At 41.2% G+C, this 8,470-nt stretch overlaps 2 non-coding genes across 2 annotated transcripts; both read right to left on the minus strand.

Annotated features, from left to right (window-relative positions):
• Nucleotides 1–2,607: 2,607 nt before the first annotated feature.
• trnai-aau (transfer RNA isoleucine (anticodon AAU)) lies at nt 2,608–2,681 on the minus strand. Its single transcript has one exon. It is a non-coding gene; the product is annotated as a tRNA-Ile (tRNA).
• Nucleotides 2,682–3,239: 558 nt separating this feature from the next.
• On the minus strand, nt 3,240–3,310 carry trnag-gcc (transfer RNA glycine (anticodon GCC)). Its single transcript has one exon. It is a non-coding gene; the product is annotated as a tRNA-Gly (tRNA).
• Between the last annotated feature and the right edge of the window lie 5,160 nt (nt 3,311–8,470).

The following is an 8,470-nucleotide window of genomic DNA, read 5'->3' on the forward strand; positions in this document are numbered from 1 at the left end:
GGCAAGCTCGCCACTGCCGCATTCCTCCTATAATCTAACACGAGTGCGAGGTGGCTGGGGAAACCTTTTCAGAGTCGCTCCCCGTTAAAAAAAATACCTTTGACAAAATACGTGCCGGCAGACAGACACGCCTCCGAGGGTTTAAGGGTGGCTTCACGTTCAAAGGATAAAGTCTCCCCGTCCTGATGTCAAAATGCAACTTTGGCAGACAGAAAAAACATCAACAAACCACAAATGTGGACAAGGATTTTACAAGCTGCACCACACTGCACTTTGAAAAGCATTTAAATTAGTGTTAGACGCAGGAATTGCCTTTGGTTTACGCGCTTACGAAAGCCCTCAGCTCCTGCAGTTGAATATAATGCCGTTACGTGTCGAAGCAGTAACGTACGTCATCCTACCACTGCAGCACGGGGAATATAGGGAAATGAGCACACGCTACGAATCGTCTCAATCACTCCCTAGAGTTGTAAGGCGCATTGAAGGGTGCACCGCCATCATTAATCGTTGCGCCTCTGTGAAAGGAAAGCTCTTGAGCAGTTTTGAAACAGCTCGGATGAAACACTTGATTGCTTCCATGTGCATCTGGAGTTCATTTCTTATTTTCACTTCACGCCGCCCAAAGCATTTCTAAAACAGGAGATTCGCGTTTGGGAATGCGCCCTGCCCTAAAAATAAAACAGGTCTACGGGTCTGAAACCTGCTCCACAGAAAACAGTTTTGTTGCGCTTTTGATCAAAGGGAGATTCGTTGTTCTTACTTTTTGATGACATAACATCCAAAGGGGCTTCTTTGGAGCTGAATTCCAACCAGCATCCTAAAGTTTCTTGGTGGTATCCTTTACAGTCCTCTGTTCGGTCGACAAGGGACTGAAGTGGGCAGCTTTCCTCACACATGCAGTGCAATGTACTGTAGTGTTCCCGTTCACTGAATTCGCAGTTCTGCATCAGACCTCTAACTCGTTTCCTAAGTCTTGGTCAGCTTGAATTTAAGCCACGAACCATGCTTCTACTGTATAAACGTCTAGAGGAATCACAAACTATTTGAGAGGCCATCATTCCAGGGGGAACTGACAAAGTCTATCTCTAAACACCTAGCGCAGTCTCTCGAGAGACTGTCAAAAATCTCTTTCTCCATTTGCGTTGCAAGTAAATGGAAACACAGTCTCAACCCAGAGTCACTTGGCAGTAGCGGCACTTAACCACTGTTATTGTCACTGCTTGATACCAACGTTAGCCTACTATACCATGTTCAGCCACCGCTGGAAAACGTACTGCTCTAGTACCACACGTGTCAGACATGGAGAGCGACAAGTGTGTGATTTGAACCCATGCATGCAGAGCACAATGTATTAGTAGTCCATCACCTTAACCACTCAGCCACGACTACAGCAAATGCTGTTATTGCTGCATTCTTGCTACAATCTCACATGGATCGCGAGACGCCGGCGGAAATCTTTTTCAAAGTCGTTCTCCGTTAAAAAAAAAAACCTTTCCAAAATACAAACCTTGCAGACAGACACGCCTCAGAGGACTTAAGGGTTGCTTCATATGGGAATGATAAAGTCTCCCCGTCTGGACAGGAAAATGGCACTTTGTTAGACACAAAAAAACAATCAACAACAGACAAATGTCTACAAGCATTTTAGAAGCCGCACTTGAAATAGCTCTTACATTCGTGTTAGACGCAGGAATCGCCTTTTTATTGACGCTCTTACAAACGCCATGGAAAGCAAAACAAAGCAAAGCAGAGCAGAACAAAACGAACAAAATAAAACCCTCATGTCCTGCACTTGAATATAATGCCGTTACGTGCCGAAGCGGTATTGGACGTCATCCTAGCACTGCAACCCGGGGCGTACGGTATATGGGAACGAGCACACGTCACGAATCGTCTCTAATCACTCCCTGCACTGTAAGGCGCCTTGAAGCGTGCACCCTCAACATTCATCTTTGCGCATCTGTGAAAGGTAAACTCTTGAGCAAACTCTGAACCAGACGCTCAAACTCCAGCTAGCATTAGGGGTAGCATTCCCACGCTACTTGAACACTTTGTTTACGCTCAGTGCTGGATTTTGGGAACTTTAGGACGAGTGGGACTTTTCTCCTATCTGTCAATTCGTTTTGTTTTGGAGACTCTTGGCTGTCTGTGTTGTATAGTGCAGCGTGAAGAAAACGTTTTCGAAAACTGTGCCGGCTCAAAAGTTGTAAGAAATCCTCTCCAGCTCTTTTAAGTCTCTTCAGTTTTGTCATTTAAAGTGAAACTAGATGTATAACTGGAGCCTCACTTATGCAAATATTGCAAATTTACATAAGTGAGGCTCCAGTTCGACATCTAGTTTCACTTTATATGACAGAAGTACATCAGACTGTGCCGGACTGGGGGATCACTTCCGGTTATTTTTACCATCTTAAACATTTGAAATACTCCCCTAGGCAATTGTGACACTTCATCTTGGCTCCACCTAGGACACTCTTCAATCTTCCATCACTTCTCTCTTCTCCCACAACACTCTCGTCTGTCGGCAGTATGTGGCGTCTTTGAATTACCACCAATCTCACCACAGCAAGAAAGCAACGGGTTTTGGCAAGAGAGGAGGAGACTACCTGGCCCGAACGGGGATCGAACCCGCGTCCTTGGCGTTATTAGCACCACGCTCTAACCAACTGAGCTAACAGGCCTCGTGCCCGCTGTCCTCTCTGTGCTGCAAAAAATGGAATTCAGGGAAGTTTCTTTTGTCCTTCTTTGAATAGAAAGCCCTGCGATTCAGTGTACGGGCTTTCTCGTGCTGTTTAATGGTTCTTGTAACCCAAATCCTACACTGGCCTGAAGTGCCCCCCCATTTCACAGCATTTTTCAGCTGATTTCAAATGTACCTAAAGGAGAAGCATTATTGAAGACCATCAATTACCAAGAGCTTTTGTCAAAGGTTTTGGTGGTCACTTTTAATGACCACAGAGAGCTATGACCTCGGTTTTACATCTCATCCAAAAGACAGCGCCTTTTTACCACACAGCGTCTCCGTCACTATACTGGGGCATTGGGACCCGCACAGACCTCAGGGTGAGCACCCCACCGCTGGCTCCATTAACACCGCTTCCAGCTGTAAGCTTTGCTTTTCCCTGTAGGTCACCCTCATCCGGGTACTGACCTGGCTCACACCTTCTAAGCTTTAGTGGGTTTTCAGTTGCGAGTTGAAAGGGGATGCAAGTGATGGAGCCGCTCGCTGCAAAAGCCACTGCATTGGCCGGGAATTGAACCCGGGCCTCCCGCGTGGCAGGCGAGAATTCTACCACTGAACCACCAATGCACGCTGCAAGGGTCTACAAAAAAGACGCTTTTTTACCACTCTGTGCTGGATGTTGGGTCCCAAGGGAACTTCTGGACGAGTGAGAATTTTCTGCTATCAAAATTTGGTTTCGGAGACTTTTGGCAGCCTACAGATGCAGCCATTCAAAATGCGCGGGCGATACCGCATTATTTTGCGGTACGCTGTACGCAGTCTACCGCAAGCTACCGGTAAATACCGCGAGTTACCGTAAATTCTCCTATAATACGACAAGCAAAATAATAGTATCCGGAATTTCCGCAAGGTGGAGCTAATAAAGCTCAACCTCTCATGTTTGAGCTGTGGCCATCAAAGTCTTTAACGAAGATATTACTAATAGTATTAATAATGAATGACCTTGGACAAGCTGTAAGTGTAAACTCAAAGTATTGCCCTGGTCAACATTCTTTTTTTCATTGACCGTCTTTGTAAAAGTAACACCACAGCATTTCGCAATCACGCATTTGTTTCCAATCATGCAAAGTACAGTAATTTTTGAGAATCGATTCACCATGCCTTTCACATGCTCATAAAAGAGATTGATTTAGGAACATAAACATATTACCGTATGAAAACTGTACTGTATACAGTATGTATATGTATATTTAATGTCTTAACTGTGCCCGTTTAAGTATTGAATATTCATATCTGATTTTACCACTGAAGGGAAATCTTAGTAGCTGAGCATAAAAAGAATAGGAGCATACTGCAACGCGTGTGAAGGCCATAAACGATATTAATTTTGGAACATAAACATAGAGTATATGGCTGGTCTCGGTACTTTAAAGAAAACATACACGAAACATGGTTTCATTATGACCAGAATCGGTCTTGAGATATTTTTAACTTGATTTACAGTATTTGAGAGGTATGTCTTAACACCGATACTACAGTGCTTAAGTACTGCTCACGTATATGTTTCTAGGTTTATATTATGCATTTCATACGGTCAAATTACTTTTGAGCAACTAATAAGAAGCGCGAAACGGTATGCGTTTTAGTTTCGTTTTGGGCTGGGACCCGTGGATTGATTAGAGATATCAAGTACATACAAGTCATTTTTTAAATGTTGTAGTTCGTCTTGAAAAAATGTTACGAGTACATCATCTATCAACAATTACACAGGTTCTGTTTCCATATTGCGGATTTTGGTTACGTGATATTATTTTCTAGATTTCACGTTGTGATTATATGATATGGGCAAACAGAGCCGCAAAGAAGTACATTATGGGTTGCTGTTGTTTTTTTTGCAGTTTTATCTAGAACAAGCGATGCTTAAACCTTTGTCTGATTCTTGTGAAACTATCCACACGACAGTTACAGTACCTAGGAGTTGACTTCAGTGATGTCACTGATGGGATGTTTCTAAAAATCCATCCTCTGTAAAACGTCTTCTCTAGTTGTCCTGCATATGTATTCGCTAATGAAGCTGTGTGTTCTGAGCCTGGATCTCTACATTTCTGTATGAACCAGCTTAGAGGGCTAAAGACAGCTTGTGTTTAAATTGAGTGTAAGGCAATTTATGCTTCTAAAGTCATGGTCAGCATTTATTATTGTACTGTGCTGTAAACTTGTTCTGTGCCTAGTCACATTATTTTATAGCGTTTATATAGTGTTATCAAATCCGGTGGCGCTGTGTGTTAGTTTCCTGACTCCCATGTCACATGGTCTGTGATTGAAACCTGTGAAACCGGTTTAATTCGTCACAGCCAGCACTCCGGCAGAGAGGGGGTTGTGCTCGTAAAGTAGAAGCAGGCGAGATTTCCAGCGAAAGACACCTCCCCCCCCACCCTCATACGATTCAAATTGTATTACAGCATTGTAATTACACATTGTAATTGTATTACACATTGTACACATGCTTAAAAGAGAAGAGAGAAAACGCAAGCCTTCTTCAGGTGTGAGGGTCTTCTGCTCAGAATGAAACGCTAAAATGTAATGTAGGCTCTGAATGGGTTCAATTATGATTTGGGCTTGATTAAGGTCGCTGCCTTTCATCTAAAACCCTACTTGAATCCTTCGAAACTAAAAATCAGTGTTTGTGAGTTCTAAATAAAGAGGTATCCAGGTAACAGTGATACGGGCGGACAGTCTGGGGAGATCGCCCGTTTTCCATGTAAATAGTTCCCTGGTTCCGCACCCCTTGGTGTTTCTCTCGCTCTCTCTCGGGTCACCTGATCATTAGCTCGAAAGATTTCAGTGCTTTGTGTATATTCTAATGGTAGTGGGGGCAGGGTGTGTGCGAACAGGTTTGGTTGAAATTGCATTGGAGATCTATGTTCTTCACACCTGAAACATTTCCTCTGAAAGCATTTTCTTCGCAGTTTAACCGATCTTGTTACAGCATGTTACAGTTTACTATTATTAACCATATTAATTTTAAGTGCTTAATGCCATTTTTTGACCAGGCACGAATATTCTTAAGTCCATATCTTCGCAAGGGACTCAGTGCGAATTGCAATACTAATTAAATTAAAACTACTAACTACTAACTAATACTAATTAAAACAAACCAGAAACGTGTTGTTCTGTCTAATGACATTACAAGTGGAAAGATTACAGATTTTAATCGTCTTTAATTTTGTTACGTTATACATTTTAGAAACGTTTCATCCATACAAACACCACAAAACTATTTTCGATTGTATTTCTGAATAGTATGTTACACTTAGTTCACTGTTTTAAATACATCTAATTAAGAAAGTTAGGTGTTAGCATAAACTATTAGCAATCAATAATATTAAATTTAGCACTGTAATAAGCTGTTGCACTTTCCCCCGCATCTTGTAAAAATATATTTTCATTGTTCAAATATACATTAAGTCTGACTATCATATAATAAGTTAAATACAAAACTAAAGAAAAAATAGGGTTAAATATAATTCAAAATATTTTGCTAACAATGTTAACTGTTTATGAATAATAAAATGTATTAACTAAGGAGTAGGATGGCACAGTTGTTAGTATGTTTTTTGTTTTGTTTCTTTTTCATAAATACAACAGTAGTACCTGATGTCTCAGTGGCTTTCAAAATTAAATTATGCATGCAAACCTGTGAACCAGAAAGATAACTAAGATACCCATCCATTTATAATGGTGGCGAAGTGGTTAGCATTGCTATCTTGCAGCACTGGGGTCTTAGGTTCAATTTCTGCCATCCTGTGTGTGTGGGGTTTACATGTTCTCTCTGGGTTACATGGTTTTTCTCCATATGTGTGATATGACTCCCTCTCGCACTCCGAAACATACTGGTAAGTTAATTGGTTTATGGGAAAACTGGCCCTGGTGTGTGTGTGTTTGTGTCTGTCTGTCCTGTGATGGACTGGCGCTATGTCCAGGGTGTATTCTGCCTTGTGTCCGTTGCTTACTGGGATAGGCTCCAAATCCTCTGTACTGGATAAAGAGATTAGAAATGGATGGAAGTAAAGGCACTGTGTGGATGGAACTATACACAGTGTTAGAAACCCACGATGAAATGGCAGCATCTCACTGAGAATAAAATATTTTATAGTGCTGGCTTAAGGAAACAGCCTTTCCACCTCTCTTGCACATCAGTATCCATACCTAGTTATTTAAACAAATTGCCTCTAATTATAAACATCTTAATATGCTGGCTCTGTGGATCCGCATCAGCTATGTTTGCCCATTCCTTCAATTCATGTGCATCCAACACACAGTTCAATGCCAGCAACTACACATAATCTAAAATACAATCCTTATTTCAGTATCTATGTAAACATATAGTCTGTTAACTTCATCATCTTCATCAAAAGTATGCCTAACCCCATTAGGAAGTGTTCTTGTTATAAGTGTATTCCTCAGCTTTCCCCAAATTATCTTCTTCTTGCCAACATCTCTAGTCTTTTATCCTGCAATAACTCAGCCAACACTTAAATCTCCAAAAGCTGCTTGTGTTAATTTCTTTAAATCACAAATATCATGTGTAAATACTGGCCATGTAATACTCTGCATTGCGGAATAATAGTTTATTTTAAAGGGAACTAGAGAAATCAAGAAAAGCTTTTTTTCTAGAATTAATAAATGCACATCCTGTTCACTGGGGAAATTAAATCCACACTGAGCAATCTTCAATATGTTCAGAATATGACAGCAAGAATCCTATCAGGGATGCATTACACCTGTTTTCAAGTCCTTGCACTGGTTACCTATCAGATTTCGAGTCAACTTCAAAATCCTTATCCTCCTTATATACTGTCCTACAACTGTTATTATTGATCACCGAATTATTGTACTTGACATGACTTCATTCAGCCTTTCCTGAACGTCTATGACAGGCAGAGAGAGTGCTGTTTCTGGTGCGATCTTTTGCAGCTGACATTTCACTGTTTTAAACGAACAAGAAATTAGATTGCTCATAAATCAGTTATTCTATATAAACACAGCCCTCCGAAATCTATATAAATTGCCCTCTGAAAATCCTCTTTTTCTTGTTCGTTTTAGAGACCTTGATCGAAACTGATTTTAGATGTCAGAAAGGATTTATTTTCTCTGTATTTCCTACATTGCTTTGTCGAGATTTTAACTTTATATCTAAATTTATATCTAGGCTCAGATTTCAACTATAAATCGAACAGTAATTAATAGCAGTAAATACTGATGTTTTGCGCCCTCTTACCACAAAAATATATGTTTTGTAGTTGGGATTAACTTTATTTCGTACGCGTAGCTACTCCGATTCGGACACCGAACAGTTAAAGATGGCGGCAAATCAGACACCCAGAGAGGGGGGGGGGGGGGCGTCTTCTTGCCTCCATAACTAAAATGCCAAATAGGAGTGGCTTAAGCGACATACACAGTCGTGTAACTGACAGTTTGAGGTAGTCTATCGTGTAAATTTCGCTTTGTTGCTGATAGGTTAAGCTTTCGAAACTCTGCCCCAAAGTCATGTGACTGATTTTTCGCCCTGTTTCGTTGGTTAAACGCAATGATCACAAGCACCACCGTGGTAACTGGGATGTGTAGTTTTTAATTCCGTTTGAATTATAACTGTACGTACTGTCTTCATATTTGGCCAGGGCTTTAAAGAGAAGGCGCGCCAAAAAAATTCGGTGCCGTCGTCTCCGCATTAAAGGTACCCCCGTGCTGGAAGAATTTGACCTCGGAACGTTTGCCCAGCGTAGT

Source organism: Atractosteus spatula (genome assembly GCF_055471065.1).
Source record: "Atractosteus spatula isolate fAtrSpa1 chromosome 16 unlocalized genomic scaffold, fAtrSpa1.hap1 SUPER_16_unloc_2, whole genome shotgun sequence".
Classification (NCBI taxonomy): domain Eukaryota; kingdom Metazoa; phylum Chordata; class Actinopteri; order Semionotiformes; family Lepisosteidae; genus Atractosteus; species Atractosteus spatula.